Here is a 26114-nt window from a genome sequence, read left to right as displayed (position 1 = left end):
ACAGAGCGGCCTCTTGGCTGCCATCTGATTAATTAAGACTTGAAAGGGGCCCAGTGGCAGCAGGGTTTTAATTGTGGTAATTGGGGTTAATAAGGTGCCATTACATGCGCTGATCACAAGTATTGTTTCATCCAGATGGGCAAATTGAGCAGGGTTAAACACTGATGGTATAAAGGATGGGAGGAAAAGGAGGAAGAAAAGGGTTGTTGGGGGCTTGGGGGGAAAAGGGGCAGGAGAGGGAGACTTGGCAGGCTTTCATAGCACTTGTTTCTGCATGTTAACACCATGTATTCCCTGTTGGGTAGTCAAAGCCTAATACACCACGAGATAGAAGTAAATCAGCAAACCTGAAGTGATTTTAAACAGTAAAACTTTTCAAAACATGCTAACCTTACATGCAGATATTACACATAATTGCATTTTAACAAAGCATGTTTAACTCCTACTTCTTTCTTTAACAACAAGATTATACATTTTTACAGATCCACAAAGGAAACCAAGACATTCATCTCTGCAGCTCAGTCCCAAGACACATCTGGGCCACCATCGCACCTGCGAGTTTTGGGTGTCCTTCCATTGATTGTCCTTCCACAAAGTCCATAATCAGTTGTCTGAAACATCCCAGTTGACTCCTTTTAACATTTTGAGCAGTGGCTATTATGTGGCTGTCCCCCAGATGATGTGCTTGAGGCTCCTCAACCTCTCCTCAGGGCAGAGCCTAGCTACCCAGTGTTGTAGCTCACTTGGTAAATCACAAAATAGTAGCTGGTTCAACATGGGGCAACAGGACTCCCAGAGAAACTGGGCAAAAGTTATGTCCATGTGAGAACTTGAAGGTAAAACCCAGAAAGAAAATATCTAGATTGTCCACAAAATTAGCTCTTACACACATATAAGTGTGACAAATACAGAAATAGTTAAGGCACAGAATTAGCCAGCTCTTTACGACCAACAGGTACAATGACAAAAAGCTAACCAGCGTTCATCATACTGGATATCATAATATATATCTTCTGCTATACAAGCAGTCTACTAATGCCAATCCATGCAGTATAAACATAAGAAAGAGAAAATCCATGCTTTTCTTCTTATGACAGGTGTGTACTCCTTCCTCTGATTTAGAGTCGTTGCAATGGTGGCATGCCAAAATTTACCATCTGCCCGCAACTCTAGTTCCTGTAAGGCCACTTGAAAGCCAACCCTTTAGAACAAACTGTTTATCCATTAGTAAGACAAAGTTCAAATATGACACATGGTACTTGCAGCCTGTGCTAAATCTGTCATAAAAGTGCAAGATATTGCAACCAATGAGATTTTTGCTTCCTTTAGCTTCATTTTGTTTTTCCATATTGGTAAGTTATGCACATCCAGAACCTTCCATCAAGACAGAATGGACTGCATTACACCCTTCTCCTCTCTAGGAGGTACTTTTGTGTGTCCTGGTGATTTGAGCTAACATGGCAAAGCTCTGTGGAGTGTGTCTTCTTCAGCTGCTGACAGCAAGTATAAAGAAGGGAGGCGCTGATAGGGACGGAGAAACAGTGAAACAAGAAGAAGGAAAAAAAGGGATGGATCATCACTGGTGGTGCGGCACTGCTACGTTGTCTACCTTTCTGTCAGTGGAGAGACAGAAGAATGCAGGGACAATTAATCAAAGTCAGCTGTAGCTGAGCGCCTGGAGTCAGTCATGATCCCCACCGCAACACACACACACACACCCTTCCACCCTTTCCAGCTGTGCCTGACTCCGATGGGGAGTACGTATACACACCACCACCGTCTTCTGGGGACCCTCAGTGGATGGTGTTCTTATATTGACCATAAAGTGACACATTAACCTTTAAACAATCTGCACAGCGTCAGCCCAACCCGTCCTGACCGAGTTGGAGTGAAGTCATCCCACTAGGAGAGAGTGGAGTCCTTCCGTTTCAACGATATGCATAACTCTGAGCGTCTCGTTCCCCTGTGAACCCAAAATGCAGAGATCATCTCCCTTACTCCTCCATAAATTTGTCAAAGTGGCACTTCTGCATAAATGCAGACTTTAAGGAACAGCACATTAAACCAAAGGCGCTGTCGTCTTTTGATCTCTTGTCAGATGCAATGCTCACCTATATACTTTTTTTTATTTTGCCTCTGTCAGACTCTCCTCCTCATAAAAACAGGAAGACAATTATCTCCACATTGTACAACAGCACTTTTTTTGCCATCTGAAACATTTTTTTACTGTTTCTCTGATCTTTATCACTGCTACTGCAACAACTGTCAGAGTCAGGCCAATTTGCCCATCTCCATTACTGCTGCAAAAGTTGTTTAGATGGTTAGATCTCTCTCTCTCTGTCTGTTTTTTACAAATTATGTTAAAACACTTAACTTGACCATGCTTAAACAACCATGCAACAACCATGCAGGTTTGTTTTTTGAGGTGGAGTGAGAACTACTGAAAATGGAAGTTTTTTATTTTTCTGTTGGATGCAATAAGAGTAAAGCAGCAATATAGAGAATGGAGTTTTCTATTTGTGACAAAGACAAAAAAAAAACTATGTTAAACAATGTCTCAATACTTCTGTAAAATCAAACATAAATTCAATATGTTTTATACTCTATATAAGATCTTGACCTAAAAGTAATAAATCAGGCAAAAATGTAAAGGTATTTCATACAGAAATGATATATATAGTTAAATTAGAAACTCACACTGTAGCACAACATGTCTATGACTGGTATCACAGCTTGCTGTAAATGACAATATACACTGCCATCTTATCCAAACATAGTGTGTAGATAGCAGGTAAAATATAGAGCTATGTATAGTTCAGTCTTTGCCTGGAGACGCTACAAAAGATGATTAACATATTTAGATTCATATAATTGAAAAATGGTAGTAAATGAATAGCTTTACTTTAACTTTTTATGCACATAGTGTATTCACTTTAATCCCGTCTTAATTTTACACTTGCAGAAAATCTGAGGTGGGTTTTCTACAGACCTAAATGGGAACGGACAAGTGGAAATAAATGTGTAACGTAATTTTCATTATTTAAAACAGAAATACAATATTGCTAATGCTTCTAACTGTATAATAATGTGAGGAACAGTATATCATTTTGATTTTGTTAAATAAAGTTAAGCAAAAATATAAACTTGTTAAATTGCCAAGTCCTTTTTAATTGCGTATAATCCCTGTGATTATCTGGTTAGTTAAGTTTGCTAGTCAGCTTTCAAATTGCACTTTTAAAACAACTAAGTTTTAATAGAAGCTATAAGTTTTTTGTGTGTTCTTTTAGCGGAAGGAAAAATCACATTTCAAATTGCGGAGAGGCAAATTACAGCAACTAGTCAGGAACAAGCAACTAGTCAGGAACAAGCAACTAGTCAGGGAGTGATCATTCTGTGCGACAGATTCATAGAGTGAATAGAGAAGTTGAACAGTCAGACAGCATCCTATTTTTTTAAGAAGTAGAGCTGGCATTTGTTAGTGGGAAAAACAGACACAAAAACCCCAAAACATTTTCTTGCTGTTGTCGGTTGACTCAACCTACCTTTATTCCACTTGAAGCTTGGTCCGCCAACAGAGGCTTCGGAGCTGGAGGCTTCTGGACAGTATCGTATCTGCACTTTTCCAGACAGAGATCCCAGGTGTTGGGTCCGGAGTTTGTCGTAGTCACTCTCTAACCAGCTCACAACCTGAAGTGGACAGATAAGTGGTCAGTGTACCATGCTAACGGGGTGTTATAGTGTACAATTTGCTCCCTTGTGCTGGAAAAAAAATCTTTGTTAATCATAAATTTGCTGCTTGATTTTTGATCAAGTTTATTTAAGGCAATATTTTGTCTTAAATAAAGGCAAAATGAGATATCACACTTTGTGATACTTCAGGTAACCCTAAAACATAAATGATCCCAGGATACTCAACTGTCAGTATTACATAACCTTTTCTTCCCTTCACACTCTATTGTCCAAATCTCCAAATAAGAAAGGGGGTGTCATCTAAGAAATCATCCACTCTCTATTCTCTGAAGTTCCATCTTAGTTTTTCCTGTACAATATCAGTCTGCCTTACATTTCTCAGACAGAAGTGGCTTCTTTCCCTGCTCTTCTTAACACCAGGTCACTATCTAAGAGACTCTTCAGAGTTACATAAGCAGTCATGGCCTCATATTCCCACAAACTACAGTCATTAAAATTACACTAGCAGGTCAATTATGTGTTTGTGATTAAACTAATGTTCATTGACTTATTTACTCTGCTTTCAAATGCAACCCAAATCCAATGCAAATTCTCAAAGAAACTATAGCAGTACAGTTAGCAAAGCTAAAACAAGATTTTTGCTCGTTTTAAACGTTTTGCCCACGATTTCTCATGCGCGCCAACACAATTTTACAAAAGCTAAACATTTTAAAGGGAAACCCATCCTTCCATTGAATTTCTTCTCCCTTTTTTCTTAAACTCGCATCATACTCTCCTAATGCGCAAAAGCCAGATCAACCTCTAATGGAGTCAATGGGGAGCTGGCATTTACCACATCTGAGGCAAACAGGCAGGTCTCCTCTGCTTTCTGAACCACTGAGACTCGCTATGCTCAGCTCTCTATTAACACCTTCTCCAACAGCTTCTTCTGCACAAAGCCCTCAACGCTCCACCGTGTGCCCCACTGAGCCCTGCTAGCCAGTCCGAGTTTTCCACAGCTCTTCTTTGATGTGTGCCAGTGTTCAACACGCCGCCTTCTTTTGTCAAGGCACCGCCGAGCCAATTGGTGCAGACAAAGATAACAGCTCACATTACGTTTGGGGAGGCTCCTTGCCAGTGAGGTTGTGGAAAGAAATGTAAAAAAGCTGCAGAAAGGTCCTATTGGGTGTGACAGCAACCCATGATGTTCAGTTGGAGAACTACCCGCAAGGATGTGGGCTCTTCCTGGAGCATCCATCAACAGCTGTCCAAGAGGTGGTTTAAAAAAAAAAAAGGGAAAAAAAAGGACAACTTTACACATTTAAGAGAACTCTGCTTAACAATGGCAAGTGAATCTGACATTAACCCACTGTAGACAGAGTGGGGCTTTGCAAAACAGACAATGACCTTTAAAAGACAATATGCTAATAAATAGCCGCAGCGAGGGCCTCGGCACTCCAGACAAAGGGACCTTGGGAAACCGGCGGAGTTTTAATCAGGTGCAGCTCTTTCAAAAAGAGCCCGTGGCCACATAATTGATCCCAAAAGGTATGTCCCTACGCAGAACCTTGGGATGCCGTTCCATTACTATAAAGAACTAATAGCGCTCTTTGTTTTGCTCTCCGGGAGGATGGGGAGATTTAAAACTATTGTATATTCTTGCACTACAAAGGCCACAAATGGTAAGCATTTTAATGATGAAAATGTTTTGATGTCTTACACCTACTGAATATGGAAGGAGGGCCGGTATGTTCTCTTTGCCCCTCTGGTGATGGTGCATAAGCAAACAGCCAGGGCCGGAAGAAAAAGAAGAAAAAAAGTCATTTAAAAAGTCACTGAATCAGTGGATTTACAGATTCAGCTAGGAATAATTTTGTTTGTTTAAATGTGTGTGTTTAGGACTGTGTGAAAGTGCCCTCGCTGGATGAAACTGCTTTTGCTGCTCTCGCCATTTTGCCTTAAGTGGCGAGAGCAAGGCAGCAGATTAGAATTATATCTGCATTTCTGCATACTTTGGATTCTTGTGCGTACTCCATTACTTCGAGTATGCACAAATGCAGGCTTATTCACACACTTTACCTCCAACCAACAGCTTCAGTTTTGTACAATACACCAGAATAAAAGCAGTGTAAAGTAAAAGGTTATAAAGGTTATATATATATATATTATATCTGAACATTAGGTTTGCTTTTATAATCTGCCTTTTGAGTCTTAAGTATATCTTCAGTAGCTTTACACATCTAGAGATATTTGTCAATCCTTTCTCACAAAGTAGCCAAAGATCAATCAGATTGGATGGAGAGCATTTGTGGAACATTTTCTTTGAATCTTAAAACAGATGTACAATTTAATTTAGGTCTGGAGTTTTACTGGCCCTTTCTAACAAATGAATGTGACTGGATATAAAACATTCCATTACAGGTCTTGCAGTATATATATTTTGGATAAGTTCCCTCTTGGAGCCTGATCCTTTGATCGAAAAACATGTTTTATTTTAGCATTGTCCTGCATTTAGCTTCATCAATCTTCCCATTGTCTCTGAAAAGCTTCCATTTCTGATAAGCCCACATCATGATGATGCTACCACTGTGTTTCACAAAGGGAATGGTGTGTTAAATGTTAGGTGCAGTGTTACTTTTTCACCACATAGTGATCTGCATATTGGGCAAACATTAAAATGTTGATCTCAAATGATCAGAGCAATTTCTTCACCATGATTGGCCCAGTGTGTTCCTTTGTCTTGATTTCTCTGCTTCATTATTGTTGAACCACTAAGGACTTCACATACCAGCTGCATTTATATAATTTAAATCACACACTGAATATACTTATTAGGTTACTTCTGAAGGCAGCAGTCAGTGCATCTTGTTAAAGAGTATCAGAATAAAGTGATTCAAATATAAACGCAGTCCACACCTTTTAGAATTACATTTGAAAGAAAATTAAAAAGTTCCTTTGAACATTAATGCTTTTCATGTGGACGGTGCATTGAGGGTGCAGTTTTTTCCATCACGATGTAGGCAAAAAAAATAAAAAAGTTTCCCTTAGGGCTCCTAATAAACGCAAACCGCGATTTTCATATTCTGTTTTTGCTAAATCATGCACTACTTTGTGTTTGTCTATGACTTATGGCACTATTAAAATAAATAGAATTGTGGTTTGACTAAGAAAAAACATGAAACTTTTTTTTTTTGCAGGGCACTGCAACAAACAAACACAAACAGTTTAAAAAGCCAAAAGTTACGAGCAAAACTTACTTCACTTATGAAAGCTGCTATTGATTTAGTGATATAGATGAGATAAATGTGCATTGAGCCTGCCAGTGGTTTCAGTGGCTGCCAGAACGCTGCTCCCCTAGTACAGTTAGTCGAAGCTTTTGTCTGCCACCACAATGTAAACACATGTGAACCCTTGGCAGGGGAAAACACGTCGTAGCTAAACGTGTGGTTTATACTGATTACAGACTTGCAGATGCGGCGGATTCTGTTGGAGAAAAACAGAACGTGAGTAGGAGGATCCTCCGACTTCCAAGCTGTCAGGTGAAACCGCAGCGGCCTGCTGCTGCCGCTGCTGGCTTTGGTTTACGTTGGCTCCAAATACGAAGCTGTGATCTCCTGTTTAGAGAAAGTGCCCAATTTCAATGCTCAGTTTAACAGTTTCGAGATGAAACTATAGACAGAGGTGGTTTCTAAATTTGGTGTTTTGATACTGTGTGCATTAGTGGAACCGAACAAACTCTCTTGTCCAACTGGTGCGCAGGGGAGGAAAAGAGTATAATGCATATAATGGTTTTAAATGTCGCCCCCCACCCACTCCTCCGCTGGGGTGAGCGTGATCTTTGGAAAACAAATCAGGTAATTGCATTACACTTTCCAGCCATGGAGGGATCATCTTTCCCAGCTGGGTAAACACAACACACGCAGCGCAAACATCGACTTAAACGTGAAATATTATCCCGATCACAAGCATGATACCCCAATTTACTCATTGCAAGTTCAGCATAAACATTAAGACAAGAGCAGCGCAGGAAATCAAAAATATTTTTTAAGTGCACAGACCAAAGCCAGGGAGCGGTGGGAGCCGGCTACGAAACATTAACTTTTTTGATTTGGAATAACATTCGAATGAATTAAATCTAATTACCTTCTCAAAAGAAAAGCAAGGCTCAGGCATGATCGCGGCTTAATTCGCCCAACATGAATAAGTGGCAACCAGCCTAATGAATATCACATACCAAACATTTTCAACCACATCAGTGTTTCCCTAATTGTCAGAGAATTAATGGACAATGCAGGCTTTCTTGTAATTTCCAAATTACCAAACGTCCCCTTTAATTGTTGTATTGAAAATCCAAGGACAGATTCTTTCTGCAGTGTCTTCGCCACACTAGCACAACGCCTTGCCTGCAAACTATCCCATAAAATCCCATCGCTGCACTTAATTGTTCAATATGAAGCCAAAGCATCTGAGGTAATTCGAATGTCTTTCTCCGATGAATATGCGCAATTGTCCTTCTTCCCTATTCTAATTTAATGCCATCTGAGGAAGGTGATTGGCTCCGTGTTGCCACCACTGCCAACCGGGGTCAGCCTAACCATCAAGCGCAGTAATTGAGTAGTTAGTGGCAATTTTCTCCCCTTAATTTCCATCTGCGAAATCCGGGGCCGGCATGGCAAATAGCACATTACACAGGCACGATTGTGGCAAAAGTGTAATAACATCGTTTCCACAGTTTGAAAACTTCCCCTGAACAAATGAGAATCACCGGCGTACATGTCATTTTCGAGGAACTCCCTCCCTCTCCGGCGTGAACTCCTCCTTGATCTGTCGTGGGCGCACACACACGCACGCAAACAGGCAAGGAACAACAGACAGAATAATGTGGCGACGTCCCATTAACATACAGATAATTAGCTCCCGAAACCCTGCCTACCAATGCTCTAATCCCCCTGACAAAGCCTTTGACTGGGTTTATCGGAAAACACCATGTTGACGCAGATGCAGCCTCTTGAGGAGAGGGGAGGGGGTCCGTCTTGTTTGGCTTATTCACCATGACATGCTTCTATCAGAGCCGAGATGAAGGAGGCTGTGATTTATATGGGTGTAATCCATAACCAATGCCTCGTCTTGGTGTATTCTCTGAACAGAGGGGAAAAAGCCTGGGTGGAGTTGTAAACTAATGGAGCAGCAGGTTTCAACACTTTTGGGCTGAGAGATTTATGGCAATCGTAAAGCTTTGTCAGGGACAAAGAAAAGTGGCACCAGAAGATTTGTGCATAATAGCTCAGCTATTACACTTTTTTTTTTAAATTCACAACGCAAAAACACACTGACTCCTACAACTCAACACAAAGGAATGTACAAGGGGAAAGTAAGTTTTGACTATGTCAGAGTTTTTTCCTAACTGGACAAAATTCTAATGAAGCCATTAACATAAAATCCGTACCAGATGTCGAAAGCCACCCAAATAATCTATGTAATATAAAAATTCCATAAATTATGTTACGTGAAATGATGTGAAACCACACTGGGATTAGGTTTTGAACACAATATTTACTCAAACTTAGTAGAAATGCATTCTTGATTATATCACATTTCATACCTTTTAGTTGGATCATCTTTAATTTATGCTTTAATTACATGAAATCTGTCAGCGGTAGATGACGAAAAATATCCCGATAACAAAATGCTCCCACTGTCAAATCCATCTGTTGATACAGTGTGTTTGGGATGATGCACAGTGCTATTGCTCCTTAAAACTAGTGTGTGCAATGAAATCCAAAGCGTTTAACTGGTTTCATCTGGCCAAACTACATTCCTACCCAATGGCTCCAGGTCCAAACGACCAGCAAGAACTTAATTTTTTGATGTTGCTGAAAAAAGTCTTTAAATGAGCTTTAAATTACTTTATCTTCAGGAGTGGAGTCTTGCGCACCGAGGATGAATTGAGTCCATTGCCGGTTAAATGAATTGCTTCAAGAAAAACCTCACTGCTGATTTAAGGTCTTTTTTCTGTGGTTAGCTTTCGCTGCATGATATAGATTGTGATTATTATTATTATTACTTTTGTTTCTTCTGTCTAATCATGGCTGCATTATGGCGAAATTTTCTTTCCGTTTCCAGACTGTGGCCCCAACAGTACTCACCAGAGCATTGAGAAGTTTAGAAATGCCTATATTTCTGTGGATGAAGTGAATTGTTCTTGATATATGGTGTAGCCCTATAAGTATATTTAAAGAGAACAACAATGTTCCGATAATGCTTATTTCCCATGGTATTTTAGGTAACTGTCTGGGCTTTATTTAAATTCTAAGGGTCTTACTTTGGAAAAATGAAGAAAATTGAGAAAGTGTTATTTGGAGCAATGCAGCAAGTCCTGCAGACTTAACATAAATTCAATTTTATAACTCCCTGCTTTTCCCTCATCTCTTCCCTCCCTCCCTCTCACTCTTTTTCTTTTTTATTTAAAAAAAAAAACATTTTGTAATTACTCAGACGCACTACATCAAAAAGTGAAGTAATAATAGTTCTAATTTAATCTGGTCACACAAGTCATTTTCATAAACTTCTGCCTCTACACGCTTAATGTGCATTTCATTCATTATTGATCATGGCTTGATGATGTGGTAATGACAACGGCATTGTTTTTTTTTTCTTTTTTTGTTTAATGTAGACCTTGTGATTCAGGGTTTTCATTACAGGCAGCACACCAGGCCTCAGGATTATTGAGGGCAAACAAAAGATAATTAGCATGAAGAGGGGCGCGGGATGTTTATCCCCACCTGGTGCGGCACCAGCACAACCATCGCCAGCAACCACTCTTGCACAAAACGGCCCCGAGTCTTTGTGCACATGGTATGCCTCCCCTGTCTGTCAAACAATATCACCACTGAGACATCCCCCGCCCCTTCTTTCAATCTATCTCCTCACCATTTTTAATTTGGCTGGAGGGAGATCAAGATTGGACGGGATCCTCCTCCAGGTCAAATTTGTTTGAAATGGAGACTAAGAACATAATGATTTCATTGCACAAGATGTTTTGAGTAGATGAAAACTGGAAGTGGCCTCATTATAGTTTTAATTCTTGGGCACTAAATTGGCTGAGTTGAATGATGGCTGATTACTGTAAGCATTCAGCTTTTTGGATCAGAAGTTGCCAAGGGAAGGTAGGAGGGACAATTTCACAATAACAGAAGCTGGATTTTTTTCTCACAAAATGAATAAAGGATGTTCCCCCCCCCCCCCCCCAAGGAAACTTTGAGTGGAGGCACTTCCAACAAAAATAAATCACTACATAAAACTAATATTTATGGATACATGCAAAAATAATTTTAGTAAGTTATCCTTACTTTTGCAGTTTAGATAACAAATATCCTCAGGGTATTGGAAAAGTTTTGAACATTAAGACTTGGTAACATTACAGCCATAAGCTTCTCTGCATTATATGTAGAGACCTACACGAACATGAAACACACACACAAAACCTAAACACACCATCCGCTATGCAGTGTTGGTCATAGAAACAGTCAAGAAGCTTAAGACAATCTACAGAGATTGCTCAGGTTAGGGAATCTATTGACAAATCAGCTGTTAGTTATGCACTCCACAAGTGGAGGTTTACCTGCCAGCAGGCCAACAGCCCAAAACACACAACCAGAGGTAAAATGGAATATTTTGGATCGAGGTATTTTCATGCATTCGAACGTCAAACTCCAGACGTAAATCCAGCCGACTGAAAAACCGGTGTTCACAGATGCTATTCATCCAGTCTTGAGCTGTTGTACAGAGAATAATGGGCCGAGATTTCACTCTCTAGACGTGTGGTGCTTGTGCAGATACTCCCAGAATGACTTGAAGCTGCAACCACAACAAAAGTGGCTGAATAAGAAATTCAAGCCGCACTTTCCAGACATTAAGTTGCAAAAACGTCTAAAAACAATACGCCGTCTTCGTCTAAACTCCTTTGCTCTGTCATACACACACCAAAATATAGTGATTGATAAAATGTCATGAAAGTAAGACTATTGATATTTTGCAGGTACTGCATACAAATATTTCTCCTTCTCCACTGACCACACCCGTTTTGTCCCACCGCATAACCAGAGACTCACTGTAGTCCGTGAATGACTACTGCGAGTGAAAGCCTGGGATTTTTATTAAGGAGTAGGGACAGCATTCATTTTTTAAAACCTCCTCAATAAAATATTATACGGTCGCTCCACATTCCTCAGAATTATAATGACATGAATATTTAAATTTAAATGCATTCTGAGCACGCCGGTTTTCTCTTCTTCACTACGGCATCAGATCTCATTTTCTACTTAAGCTCCTCCATCATGTTTATGCATATCCACATGCATGATACATATCTCCTCTTCTTCTTCTTTTTTTTTTTAAAGCTCCTTAATGCGGGCCTGATAATTTTGCTTGACTTTAATGGGGAATGACTCCTCATTGGCAAGCTTTTCTCTTTAAGACAAAAATAAAAAAATATGATCAAATGCCCCTTTCATGTGGAACAGAGGCTGTTTTCGAAACTTCCCACTGCCTCTTCGTCTGTTGCCTCGGCTGCGAGTAAATAGATCAAAAAAAAAAAAAAGAGGCGCAACTTTATATTCTAGTTGTGAAGCATTCTGTAATTGGACACATTTAATTGATATCCCTCAAGCCCATAATTATAATGCAAAAAGAGCGAGAAGGAAACGCATTCCTCTTATCACAGCCATGCTATTTCGCTTCATTTTTTAATGAATGAATAGTTGATGAAAAAATATGTCGCAAAAAAAAAAAAAAAATGGGAGAGAGGTAAAGTTTCGAATGCATTTTAGTTAAAGAATGGCAAGCAGTGATTGATAACTCTGCTGTGTATCATTATGGTGGATAACAGAGCCCTTATGAGGCTGGAGTGGACCCTTGTGAGTTCTGCTCTCGGGGAGCTCCTACTCTGATCTCTCCTCCTCCCTGACAAGGAGCTATCACTTCCTTCCTTGATGGAGAGGGAATGGAGTAAAAGATAAGACTTAGTCATCTTCAATATGTCTTTTTGTAATGCACTGTATATGGAAGGCTCTTGTTGGGCTCAGATAGCTGCTTGATTAAAGCAGACATTAAAGTCTTTTTAACTGTCATTTCTGAGGTCTTATTTCTTGGATCTGATGCTCCAGTGCGGCATGAAAGCAAGAAATTCCATTTCCCATTGCATGAATTGGGACCTGTTTGGGTGATACTTTTTATTAACATAATGGTAGTGCGCACCGCAAAAGTATTCATGCTGCTTGTATTCACGCATATTGTTGCATTACAACCTGAAATTTTTAAATATGTGTTTTAGTTGGCAACAGATCAACTCAAAATAGTTCATTTTAAAAAAAATTAGGATTCAAGATTGTCCTCTTTGAAGTATATATACTAATATTGAGTCACACAAAGGCAGCCTTTTTTATTAACTTCAGGGTTTCCCCCAGTATTTTATAAGCCTTGCGGGCCACCAGACTTTACTTGTGCCCCCACCAGGCTATGCATTGCTTATTTATTTAAATATTTTTAAAATGTTTACATTTTATAAGACTATTGTTGGTGTTCAGGTATTAATCTTACAATCTTTCAATAACACGTAATTATCAAGTGATATTTTCAAATGTCCTGTCAACTTTAAAAAAAAATTTAACTGAAAAACACGATGGACCGCTGGATGAATGACTGCCCTAACACTCAACCACCAGACTTAGCAAATTTTCTGGGCTAAACCTTGAACTTTGCCTTTAAATTCAGTCGGATTAATTTATATTTATCAGAGTAAAGAATAGCACAATTACTTTTGTTTTTGTCCTAAAAATGTATATTTTACTGCTATGTGTTGGTCTATTTCAAAACAACCGCAATAAATGGAAGTAGGAGGGTGTAATCTGTCTTTAAGGGGTGTCAACAGTACAGAACATGAGGTTGATTATATTCTAGCTCATCTAATATCTCATCCTTCATTCTAGCAGCCTGTTGAGCTGAAGAGTTCCCACCCCAAAGAATGACTTTTTATCCACCTATTGGTGCGCTTCTTGCTCATGGAAGAGCTGCGGTTGTCACAGTTGAGTGAGATAAGGACAGATGGCGAGGTTAAAATTATGAACGAGGCAGCTACAGGATTCAGTCGGAGCCGTCGCACACACAGAACGCAGGAGACCAATGATTAAATGTGCCCAGACGAACAAATGTGTCTGGACTTCATTCGCACTATTCCCCTTTCCCGGTGACGAATCCCTTTCGTTTCTCCAAAAATGACGCTGCACAACGACAAGTGACCTAGATGGAATGCGGAGGTGAGGACGGCCGGCTCCGTAGAGGTGCCGAGGCGCTCTGTAACTGTAAGCTCATGCAGACGAAGGCGGAGAGAGAGAGAGAAAAAAAAATTATAATCTGAGAAGGCATCGAGAGGAAAACACGACAAAAATGGGATTTTATTTATTTTTTTTATTCTTCTCCCCCTCGGGTTTTTGCAGGTGGATCATCGCACGGCCTCTATAGGGAGCTAAGCGTGATGACAAGAGGCTAACGAGAGCCGAGCAAGACCAAAGAGACAGGATCAATTTCAATCCTCTTGATCCCATGACCCCACAGCCCAGCATCTCCCAGGGAGTACCAGCAGAGTGCACCAAGGCTGGGCGACTTTGAAGTTTTGTCTGGGAGGCTGGGTACTGTAGATCAGGCTAAGGACTGGAAAATACGGATATGTGTGTGTGTGTTTGTCGGGGTGTGCTTGTGTGCCCCCGCCCCCCCGCTGTGTGTTTGTGCCTGTGGAGAGGAACAGGAGGGTTTGAGCTAAATGACAGTAACATGGTCACATCCATGGATGAAATGGGAGACAGAGGCAGATGGGGGTACTTGGCATTTCCTGCGCCAGCTTGTTTGTTGGCGCCTAATGAGCTCTCGGACTCCATTAATGAGAGGACTGAATCCATTATCATCATCATTTCAAAAGGAGTCCCTGGCTCTAAACAGCTCCCCGCATTAGCAGGACTTACCCTTGTTGCACCATTTGATCAGCAGAGGCAGCAGGGGTGTCGACGCACACACGCACGCACGCATCCACATGCAAACAAAACCTTTCCTCGTTAACATGGGTCGCCCTTTACGCCGCCTTCATGCGGCCATGCAGGAGCTCATAAAGTGAATATAAATAAAACAAGATCATATGCAGCCAGGTGTGAACTGAAAAGTTGTCAGGCTTGATGTAAAACATCTATGTTTAAGCAATAAACATACATAAAATAATAAAACAAGTATATCCATGAAGCCCTTTGTTTAGGGTGAATCCAACCGTTCTGCAATCAAAGAGTTAAAAATCACTTTCTTATCAGTAGGATGGTGTTTACAGTGACTCTGGGATATTTTCTTTTTGCTTTCTGTCCTACTTGAATGGTTAAGATCAAACAACTGTTATTGAGAGACAAGGAAAGCCGAAAGCAAAAGTAGCTTTTGAATAATCATTTCCAACCGAGCCATTTGGGGAAATGTGCAAAAGTCACTTAAAAGGAACTTCTGCCTACATGAAGCTTGCAAGATCATTCCTAAATCAAAATAAATTTAAGAACAAATGCGAAATTTGGATAGGAGTATATCAGAAATGATGAAAGACACAAACACCTGTGCAAAAATCACAAAAGCCCCATTTGTCTTAAATGTCTTTACAATATAAATTCTGATATCTGAAAATTAAACATGAACTAAACAAAAGTTGTAATAACAAGCGGTGGTAAAGGTGACATTTATGATGCCCACTTTGAAAAACTTTGAAGAAATCTTGTATTAGAACTTTTTTGTTTGCTTTAAATGGGATAAAGAGACAAACATTTGAAAAAAAAAAAGTGTTTCAAAATCTAACCCTGCCTCTGGTTAATACCCAAAATCAAGAACGGGAAAGGACGAAACTGAACGGGAGAACGGTGGAAAAAAAGTGACAGTAGCAATAAATGAGCTGCCCCTTCAGGAGCGTTTAAATAAAAAAATTTTAAAAAGGGTTCCGATTCATAAATAAACACAGAATACACAGTGATATAATGATATGGGAGCAGAGGGGGACAGATCCCATTTCCATCGACTTCATCACCTTTTCCAGCAACATCAAAGGACCAATTAAGGTCCCAGTGAAGCTGGCCGTCACGGCTGCAGCGGAGGTCCTGTCACCGTTAGCCTGCCCTTGGTGCTGCTGTCTCTGTTTTCAACCTCGCTGCTGACACTAGTGACAAGGACCCCTTACTGAACCCGCCTGCCTGCCCGCCTGTCTGCCTCAATTGAGGTTACCCGATATATACATTTCTTTTCCCGTCTGAGTCGCTGCTTTATGGTTTGACTTCCTCCTTTCACCATCTTGCTTACTTTTTGTCTTCTCTATGGATTTTCCTCCCTTTCCGATTTTGTAGTTGGACAGTATTTCTCCCTGTTAAGGGCTCCGTGTTCGCCTGTTGCACAGCAGCGCCCCTAAAGGGTCCAAAACAAGAGATGGCAAACAGTTCCCCTGAGCATTGCTGTGAAAGAAAGAACCCCCTCCCCCCCCCCCGACTCTCTCAGCTTGATAACTTCTTCGTTGCACCGTTCACCCTCCCATGTCCTCCTCTTGTAACTTTTGAATTACTGAAACGTTAACGCGCCTTTGCCGCCTTTGATATTTAAGACAAAAGGGTACAGATGTGCAGGCTGCACACATGCAGAAACAGGGCCAAGTGGAAATGGGGAAAGGAGTTTTAATCTCGCGCGTCATGCTCCAAAGAGTTTCTCCTCCCTGTGTTATTTTTTTTCCTTTCTCCAATTCGAATCTCTTTGGTTCATCCTTCGCCTACCTCTCTGCCCTTTACCGCTCGCAATTCCCAACATTTACGAACAGCCCGCCGCTGAAGGCTGGGCAACAGTTAATGAGAGGGTGTTTTCAATCCACTGCTCACATTGTGGCTCCTGCAGTTGATTTCATCTTAGAAACAAAACCCATAATAGGAAGAGTTACGGTTCTGTAACAGAAGAGAAGGCGAGGGGAGACTTGTATGAAGAGATTAACAGACTGAACAGATGTAGATAAAACAAAAGTAGGTATGCTCGATGAAATTGACTGGTGACCGGAAATGTGACAATTTTAGCCTCACCAACCGGTTGGAAACTACAAAAAAAGAAAAAGATCTTTTCCTGATCAAGGAACGCATAACATCAAAATATCAAGCAAATACTCTTCAGTGTGGAAGTTGATAGTGAAGGAAGACGACTCAATGTTAGCTACCTAGAGATCCAGATTTAGAGCATCCTAAATGCTGAGAACAGTCACTCAGCATTAAGTGAGGGATAACTTCCACTCAGTTTTGGTGAGTGAAAGTACGCTGTAAGTTGATTTTTTATATTCCCTAGGGCAAAGGAGTGAAAATGGTAAATCCTAGTTCTGACCTAATAAAATCCAAACTCTATTGTATTGGAAAATTCTTAACTATGTAACTTTGCTTTTATTTATACAAACAAATTTAAGTGGCACATCTGTCCCAGCCATTACGGTACTTACAACAATATGTTTAGAGCTGGTGAAATCAGCAGAAAGAGCAGAGACAGGTAAACATGTGGAAAAACACTAGTTTGAAGTCACACACTAATTTCATGGTCAAACTCATTGACCATGAAATTATGCAATTTGGATTTTCAACAATAAGTTGGTTTAACTGAAACATGTCAATTTAAAAAAAAAAAAAAACTTTCAGTAAAAAGTTTGTGCTCTAGGATGAATGAAGATTAGTGTATTTCACAAAACTGCAATAGAGACACTTTTTTCGTATCACACCAGTCATGTAATCAACCATGTACTAGTACAGGCGTAAAATACTAAGGCAACACGAGGTGGTGAAGGTGCTGCATGATTTTTAATTACCGATTGCACGAACAAACTTATTCAAGTGTGACTTTATTGCATTTCTTATTTAATGGAAACAACAATGCATAATTGTGCCTTTTTGACATTAGCAGAACATCTTAAAGGTTTTGGGCATATTAGTCATGGAAACACAGCTTCTGATGGTGACATGTTCTCCATCAGGATTTCCTGCTAAAGAGAAGAATCCATGGTTTCATCATGTATGCCAAGCGTGAAGGCCCTGAAGCGACAAAGCAACCCCATAACATCACACTACCCAAGTCTCTTATTTGGGAAATGTGACATGGACCTCTGTGTTCTCTCTGGTCAGCAGTGTCTTTTGTATTGGAACTGTCATGGATTCCATTTTTGCCCACTGTTGAATCACGAACTCTGACTTTAACTGAGACAAGTGAGGCCTGTGGTTTTTTTGGGATCTGTTTTTGGATGGTGTAAATTTGGTTGAAGGCAATCAATTATATTTTCACATTGAGCAAAGATTATTTAGATAGCTTCATCACCTTAATAAACAAAAATAATTTTTGGAAACTTATTTTTATTTTTTCATTTGCACAGGTTATCTTTGTGTGATATTTGCATGTCAGATTCTTTACAAATACTGCAGATTGTAGACAAGCCTCTGATCAGTGCATCTCTAAACAGCTTGCAGTTACAGAAAAATCATATGACTGACAAAAAAAAAGTGATTTGGAAGCCTAATGGTGATAGACTGTGGTATGAAATTCTCCCTGGAGAAAATAATGATACCATGGCACAAAAGCAGCTCTGTTATTCCTTCCTTCTCTTGCTGTCTTTCATCCCAACACATTCGCTCGTCCTGCTCCCTCCTTTCCTGTGGTATCTTTCTAGTGCAGTGGCCTCCGTTTACCACCATAACCCAAATTAGCTGGGCAGGCGTTATCCTCTCTCATTGCTCGGTGCCGCCGTTAGGAAAAAGGGTTTTAAAAAAAACGAGGCAGAATTTCCTCCCTGCCTCTGTGACAGCGCTATCTGACAGCGTTTTTACATCTCCCCTGCTCTCCCCTCACCACACTCCACTGTCAGACAAAGAAATTAATACCCCCAGTGACTGTGTTTTAATTAAGCAATTTCATGCAAATTACACATTTTAGATTGTCAAATAATATACTGCGCAAAATCGTAGGCAGGCTGATCTGATATGCATGGTGTGTTATTCTTCCAGGCACTGTGCATACATGGAAAATGAACAAAAATGCTAATTTCTAATCTATTATGCAAACAGTCGAGATACTGGCGTAGATTTGCACGCCTTCCTCGGATAAATACATCTCTTGAATTCTATGTATAGAGTGACGGGGTTTCTTAAGCAGCCCGAGCCATTGTTATTTATCCTATTTTGTCCTCGTTTCAATCGTATCTGCTCTTGCTTTTCGAGCAACGTCTGCTCGACGCTCTTTATTCTCGCGTGCTGCAGGCTGCACAATTTGGATTACATAAATAAACAGATGCAGAACAAGGTTGCAGGTTTATCACCAGGCGTTTATTGACGGCGAATAATTGGGGGAGGATCAAAGAACAACTTGAAACGTGAACAAAAAAAAGAGCCTATTTGAATTTTCTTTTTTTTTTTGCTAGTGTAGTCTATGAAACATAGAGCTCGAGCTAATATTAGTAATCCACACGACTCTTCGTCATTTCCCATTAGCACACTGAACTTATTTGAAATTCATTATAATCCACAAGCCTTTTAGTGCACTGGAATCAGTAATGATGACAAAATGAATATAACATTATACTTTATTACAGTCGACTTGATTTAATCTGGGGTTGCCGCCATATGAGAGTCCTCAGAAATACCCCTCTTGAAAACGGCGGGTGTCAAAAGTCAGCATGCGCAGGTACCCAGAGTCAAAAAGCAATCCTTATTAACTGAAGGCTTGAGGAGGGGTCTTGCTGTTTCTTTGTGATTCAAATCCATTTAATCAAAGGTTTGTTTCTATATGCTGGCACTTAATAGTGTATATTACAGCATACAATGGAACTCCAATGAATTGCAATCCATCCGGCGCTCGTTTCCCTTTCTCTTCTAAAGAGTAATAAAAGCAGGATAAGAGCAGGAGAAGGCGAGACTAATGGCAGGGTACGAGCAAATTGTTGACGTGCTTTCTGCATATTCAGAACAGTGTGCTTTTTTTTTCAATGACTGCAGATTTGTACAATAAATTAGGCCTTTTCTCTCTCCCTCTTCTTTCCCCATTGGAATAATAAAATCTGCATGAACAATAGGGAAGCATGTTCACCACAAAGTCTAAAACATTGTGGGGCAATTACAGTTGCTCTGAATTTTCCTGCTCAACATGACGCTGCTCACTGGTGCCTCAACTGTGCATCCCCTCTCCCCCCACCCTGCTGTCAGACTCTTTCCACTTCATACCTTCTCCATCTCGTTGAAGTCAACTTAAGGTCCAGGCCACCGGAAAATGGCGACCTCGAAGCAGCTGCTCCAAACTCCAGCGAGTTTCTGCTGAGATTTGGTACAGTGGCTGAAGGTTTGTTGGCTACAGGTTGCCAAATAATATGTTGGAGAGAAGAGGAAGGAGAGAAAAAAAATTGCTGGGAAAAAGTTGGCTTGCAAAACCACTTGTGGACTTGGAAATGGATAAAACGAAGAAAGACATGAAAAATAGTTGGTTTTGGAAATCTTTGTGAATTCTTGCTTTTTTGGTGATTTGTTTCTTTGTCCTCGACATCCATGTGTTATGTGTTATTTTCTCGTTCATCATAAATCCGTGTATTGCTTGTGTTTTGTTTACTTTCTTTCATGTTCTTGTTGTAAAAACATGCTTTTTGGTTTACATCGTTTTGTTTTTAATTGTTATGTTTGTGTCTTTTCCTGTTTAAAAACAAAATTCTTTCATTTGTTGAAATATTGTTTATTCTCCATAGTGGGCCATCCCCTCACACCCTAACAATCCTAACTTCATATAGTTAGGATTGTTAAATCATTTTTGAATTATCTTACTATATTGAGAAATTTAGTTACATTTTCTGACATTTTGTTTTACTTACAGCTTGTTTTTGTGACGTTTTGACATGTTTCAAAACTGTAAAATGTTTCACAGTTTTGTTAAATGAACATTGTTTTCACTGTCTCACGTTTTTTATGCCTTAGTTGTCTAAAATGCAGCTACATGTACCCATTTTTTTATTTAGTCACATGTTGACAAAATCAGTGTTACAGTGCAGGATTGGCAAACTACTAGTAAATTGATCCTGACCCTTCAGTTAATCTGCTCACTGTGGACCAAAACTAAACAAGGGAACTGCCTGAAAACCTGAGATGTGCAGAAACTGTTAGCTCATTCAAATCAGGACTAAAACACTATTGCCACCTCAGCTCTTCCCTAAAAGACCTCAAGTGAATTTCATCAATTTATCATGTTTTAGCTATGTTTAGCTGTTTCGCAGTAACACGTTTACTACCTATTCTATATTCTGGACATTAGTTGAGGGGTTTTTCTGGCTTGTGTAAATTGGTGTGTTTGTGAATGTATATCCATTTACCAAAACCACCCACACTGAGACACTACATTGTAATTTTTACCAATTTAACCAGTAATCTAACTATTAAATGTAAAGCATTTCTAATCTTTTGTGAAATCTGGTCGAACAGAAACAAACTACCGGAAGCGCAAGAGTCAGCTTTAGGTCTTGGAGTTTTTTGTTTTTTTTTTCAGACAGTGAGACAGTCAGCGAACCGTTAGAATGTTTCAAGTGCCTTTTTCTGGTTATTGACGGTGATTAAAAGATTTGCTGTGCCATCTGATTGCAAGACTGCCAGACGCTGTATTGATTCCAGGTGGGCAGAGAGTTAAACGTACAGGGTGAATTGCTCGGATGAAAACCAGGGGAGCAGTGATTCAAATGCATCAGTCAGGCAGTTAAAGTGCTGCCAGGGACAAAGCGAGATTAGGATTGAAATTCAAGTCAGTGGAACAGTGATCATCTCAGGACGACGCAATAGGATAAACATGGCGGTCCTAAGTCTCGCTTCCAGTCTCGAATCTTTTGCAACCTCAGGTTTTCTTTCTGTTGTATTTAACGTCATCTATAGCCTAGCTTCCCCCGTTTCTACTGTAAGAAAGCATGCCCATAGCCTGATCCTGGTCGTAGCCATGTCCATGTTTCACTGTGCATATGGTTTGTTCGTGCCAACGGGATGTTTTTGTTTTCCAACTTGCATAGAATTCTGGCAAAAAAAGTTAATTTGAACACAGAATCTTCTTTCCTGTATCTATTATTTTTACTGTAAATATGCATCGATCTGGCACTTTAAATCCTACAAAAACGCATCCCTTTTGCAAGATCTGTACATCCAACAAGGGTTTATATTTGCTTATATAGTAATCACACCAATAAAATCAAATTAGTGAAAAAAAATGAGGCAACAGTTTCACAATGGCCTAAAAAGTGAGTAATGAGATCCATTCCTTGAGAGAAAAATAACTAAAGTTATTTGTCACACAGACGGCAAGACAAAATATCACAATGAGGCCTTGTTGTTGTCATGCAAATGCAAGTCAAGTGTGAAAAATGAGATCCCTTAAATCATCTTTGTTAAGGAAGCATCTCCATCCGAGCGGCATTCAAAGGCATCAAGAGAGGGCAGGAAACTGGAAATCATTGCCTCGTTTTCTCCTCCTCTATCTCATACTACTTCATCATCATCATCATTTTCGTTGGTTCTGTTACTGCTGAAAAAAAAAGGAAAAAAACAGTATGAAGTGCGAGTGGGGCCAACAACGGGCCTCCTTGTTTTGCTTGCTCATTAAGTCTGCCCAGGGGTAAAGCCAATTGATCTGCAATTCATTCTCACAAGCGTTAAATCGATGGGGAGGGAGACATGAAAAGCTCTGGGTTTTTATGACTTCAGTCAACGATTCCTGAAACGCTTTGTAACAGCAGATAATGGTAATCCGCCTTGTTTGTGACTCCGTATGGAGAAATCAATGTAGTAAAAAAAAAAAAAAAAAGGGCAGGAAACCTAGGAAAAAGTTGATTTGAGTGAGAACGGTAGTGGTTGGTTTGTCCACCTAAATCTAAATCCCTTTAAGACAAATGATGTCACTCACCAACCTCATCCACTTAAACGCAAACATGCAAACAACAGTTCTTCATCGCTACAAGTACAGTAGGAGGCACCCTGAGCGATCCATTATGATTCATTTCATATTGATTGACAAAGTAGCAACATAAAGTAATTATAATTGATTCCAGATGAGACTCAACCTGCCATACAGAGGATCCTCCTCCTTTTTCCCTTCTTCTTCTTCCTCTCTCTCCATTTCACTTACTGCTCGGAATCTGAATAGGGAGCTCGGGTAATTAGGTCATGCTGTTAAATTTTTAATGATCTCTGAAATCATATTCATGCTCACAGTGTGTCAGGTACACGTACAGCCAGCCCGGAGTGATACATCACCATTCTGTGACATGAACAGAAGGCCTTAGCCATTTAATTGTGTGACCTTTTCGACCGAGCGCCAAGTGAAGCCATCGGGAGGGAGAGGTATTTAGCGGGGAAAATGAGTGATTGGGTATTGGTAGGCTGAACAATGCACAAGCTTGTCATAATAAAGCAGATTCGCTCGTTTGGAGCGTGGGGGCGCGCATGTGTCCGGGCATGTTCAAGCAGATGTGTTTGCGGGGAAGGAGATGGGCTTTTATCTTTGGTTTTTCGTGTTCCACTTTTACGAAGCCGCCGGGGATCACAGTCAAGGTTGGGGCCAAAGGTCAAAAAGGGGTTAAATACTGAAAAAAGAAAAAAAAAATGGCTGGGATAATTTGCAGTGACAGACAGTCATCTTTTCTTCTAATTGAACATGTCAGAGGGAAGCAGAAAGACTCTGAGAATCAGAAAATGTTCAATTATATAGATTATATTTTACATTTAAGTATTGCACAGGCGTGGAGGAGAAAAGTTTACATTTTTCATGTTTTAAGTGATGAAAATAGTGCATGATAATCAAATGGATAGAAAACAACATACATTTTTCCTTTAAAGAAGTGTTTGCACAAAAAAAAAAAATCTACAAGTGTGGTGCGCATTTGTATTCGACCTGCCTGAGTCAGTTCTGTTGAATCACTTTTTGCTGTACAGCTGCAGGTTTTTTGGGGTTTGTCTGCCTACTTAGCATATCAAAAAGGGAAACCTTTTGCCCCCCCCAGTTTTCTTTGCAAAACATTTCGAGCTCAGTCAGATTGGACAGACAGTATCTGTAAACATTGGTTTTAACCTCTCGCCACAGATCATCAATTGAATTTCAGTCTGAACTTTAACTCATTGAGATGCTTTGGTTATATGTTAAGGTTGTAGTCCCAAAGGAAGGTCAACCCGTGCCCAGATATTCTTAAGAGGTCTTATCGCATTTTAAAGTTCCATCCATTTTCCCATCAACTCTGACCATCTTCAGCACAGTTTTGATCTCATTACCTTTCCTTTTCTTGCCCAGTTGGTTTAGTTTGACGGCGACGTTGTGGTAGATCTGCAGTTCTCGGTTTTCACAGTGATGTTAAAAGCGTTTTCTGAAGCGCTCGCCCTGCTTTACATTTCTCTACAACGTAATCTCTTACGCATCTATTGTGTACAATGGTCTTCAATTTGTTATTTCTTCACTGATGTTCTAAAAATCTCTATCGTCTTTATGGACAGCTGCATTTATATAAAGATTAAATTCCATGCTCATGTACCCTATGTATTAGTAAACTTCTGAAAGCAAATGGTTCCAAAGGAATTCATTTAGGAGGATTAAAACAAAATGAGATAGATACAAATGCATGTTGCAAAAAAATAAAAAAAAAACATCTTATGAAAAAAATCTTAATGAAATACTCTAACGTTTATTGTTGTGACATGGTAAAATGACAAAAAAAATTTAACTGAGCAGAACTATGATTTTTATTTTTGTTTTATTTGTAAATAAAGTCAGATTCGAAAAATCATACCAAGTAAAACATCCCATTATTGCAATGTTTTAAAGTAATCGTGTAATATTTTTAGAGTGGCCGTGTTTATGTCCTACACTCCTGCAAGTCACCTAAAATGTACGATAAATCTCGTATGTGTAATGAATAAGTGTTTGAAAACAGATGATATAGCAGGAAGTAATGCGCTAATTTTAATTTATTGCAAGACCCAGAGTAAAATTTAGTTTCAAGCCCTAAAACAAGCTGGCATTGGTTATGCATTTACAAAAAAAAATAAACAGTTAAAAGTTTATCACTTTTAATACTCTGGTACAAAAGTGGTTTTGTGCAAGTGGATTAAAAATCCAGTGTGAGCCACATTTACCTCAGACTAATTTATCTAAGAGGACTGTATGATGTAAGCCATTAAAAGCGTCCATTTATTCTCCATGCATGCTTTGATGATTGTGCATTTTGCCTGAAAAGACATACAGGGAGCTATATTTCACCATGTCGCACATCTTAGGGTGAAATCGTACAATGCTGTTACTCATAAAGGTGAATAGCATTTAGCATTGCACTTGTGCTGTTCTGAGTGCTATTTTCATCTTTTAAATCGCTATCTGGAAGTAGAACACAGATTGCCTGAGCAAATTCAATAGCTGACCAGTACAAAAGAAAGAGAGAAACTAAAATGGAGTTTGAGAAAAAGTACCTTTGCTCACCCCTCATATGTAAAATCCTTCATTAGGGAAAGATTGTCTCATCTTGCACCAGTTTCTGACAGTAAGGTGGGTTTGATCCTCCATAATTAGCCCTCCCCTGGAAATGATTGCATCTCAAGTTTCCATACTGACATCTCTATTTGGACACAAGTAATCCGCTTTCTTGGCTGCGGCTGATACCTGGCTATGATCTGCCCAGTCAAGCAGCAAAGAATGGCAGCATGCTCGCTCACTGCTGTGGCATGAAACACAAACAATGAAGCCTGAACTCCAGTAATTTAGTCGATCCAGGGTTTAGATGGTTTATGAAGCATGAATGCTTCCCTTTCCCCCCCCTTTCATCATTATTGGGGTTGCATGGAAGGCGGGGAGAATGCAATGTAAATGGGAATAGGCTTGTCAGCCTGTTTAGAGTGATGTAAGACAAAATCCAGAGATTAGATTAAGCCTTGTGGTATACTTGTATTTAAAAGTGACGGGTCTGGACAGGATATACAGGGGATAAAAAAAACTTGGCAAAATCCAAACTCTCACAATATGCTAAACAAGTCTTCCACCTCTAAGAAAATCCTTTTTCTTGTTATTGTTCAATTGTCAGTTCTGATGTGGTCTGCTTTGATTCAACTTATAATAAAACTCAAGTTATTCACAACCAGCTACAACGATACATGCATAGTTTAAACCAGATGACTTTCATAAGACAGGTATATTTTTTTTACACCTGAGAGTAAAAACATTTTACTTACATTTCTATGTGAATTACCAGAAAAAAATCATCTTTTTTTTTTCAATTATTTTTTTAATTCAAACGTGATAATTGTGAAGCTCCACATGAAAAAAATTCAAGATTCATGAAAACGCCACTTTCATTCAGACAAACAATTATGTGGAAGTATAAG

At 39.7% G+C, this 26114-nt stretch overlaps 1 long non-coding RNA gene across 1 annotated transcript in view; it reads right to left on the bottom strand.

Moving 5' to 3' along the window:
• The window catches only part of LOC114160670 (uncharacterized), a 131194-nt gene that overhangs the window by 50831 nt on the left and 54249 nt on the right, over window positions 1-26114 (bottom strand). The window contains exon 3 of the long non-coding RNA XR_003598833.1: window positions 3543-3687. This is a non-coding gene — a long non-coding RNA (uncharacterized LOC114160670). The remainder of the gene's footprint in view (window positions 1-3542; window positions 3688-26114) is intronic.

The sequence above is a fragment of the Xiphophorus couchianus genome, chromosome 17 (genome assembly GCF_001444195.1).
Source record: "Xiphophorus couchianus chromosome 17, X_couchianus-1.0, whole genome shotgun sequence".
In the NCBI taxonomy this organism is placed as follows: Eukaryota; Metazoa; Chordata; class Actinopteri; order Cyprinodontiformes; family Poeciliidae; genus Xiphophorus; species Xiphophorus couchianus.
The sequence above is the reverse complement of the archived record's forward strand: the minus strand, read 5'-3'. Positions and strand labels throughout refer to the sequence as shown.